Below are 1102 nucleotides of genomic sequence, written 5' to 3' on the forward strand. Positions count from 1 at the left end.
AACGATGAAATAGCCTAAAAGGGATCAACTACATCTGGTAGCATCTGAGGGGTGGACACCGTAGCGAAAGAACTTCAATATCTGTGTGGCATACAAACGTTAGAGAACCTAAATTGAGGAAGTTAAGCAATGCCTTATGCAGATGCGGGTGTAAGGAATGTAAGTGGTTCTTCAGTTTGCTGAAAAAGACAAATTTTAAATTCAGTTGGTCAGATACTTTGTGTCGAATAGCATGAAAGCCCAGTCCTTGAAGGGCATCAGTTACCTGATGGCGTTTGTTGGAGGTTGGGGTAATCCCAAAATTATCACTATCAAGCCTTGATGTAGTGGGTATTGGGGAAATTTCATTCAGGTTGCCAATTTCAATTTAAGCCTGAGGTCAGAAAATATTCCAGTCAGGTAACCCTTGTTGGCCCAATGATGAAATATTCATTCTATGAACAAAACGGTGTTCGCCTGCACCCTCCGGAACCCTGTCCTATGTAGCGGCTATTGTAGAAAACAGTCAGTTGGTAGCGGAGTTTTTGGAGACGTTAAGCATGAACGCGAATTGGCACACAAAAGTACAATGCTTAAGTACACAGTTTCACTAACCTAGATTTATTCAAACCATTATTCAAATGTGCAGATCGTCGTTTGAATTTTAGACTTCTTTGATTCTGTGATATCAACAAAATAAAACAATTAAGTTCCTCGTCCGTTACTCGCAGTGTTTCAAACTGCTACCTTTTAGTCTCATCATCAGTACACAATGTCACACATTTCGCTCCAAAAGTCGGCATAAACACCATTGACGATGGTTCATTCTGCTCGGTAACTTTATGCGGCTTGTTCTGTAGCTGTATCAGATTCACTTGTCTTGATCTCCAACCTTACTGTTGAGAAACAAAAACGGGTCCTCTTCAATGATAGCCCGAATTTCGCTAACCAGAATGACTCCTTTCGGGTACCTGAAAATGTCTTCCGTTGATTTTCCTGCATGTGAATAATGATTGGACAGTCGTCTTCGTTTCATTTCGTTCCTGCACCATTGACAAGTTTTTCCGTGCTGTCCTCTGTTCATCTTTTGGTAAATTGAGCGGTTGGTCACATGCTGATCGCC

The sequence above is a fragment of the Opisthorchis viverrini genome, assembly GCF_000715545.1.
Source record: "Opisthorchis viverrini unplaced genomic scaffold opera_v5_5, whole genome shotgun sequence".
Lineage (NCBI taxonomy): Eukaryota > Metazoa > Platyhelminthes > Trematoda > Opisthorchiida > Opisthorchiidae > Opisthorchis > Opisthorchis viverrini.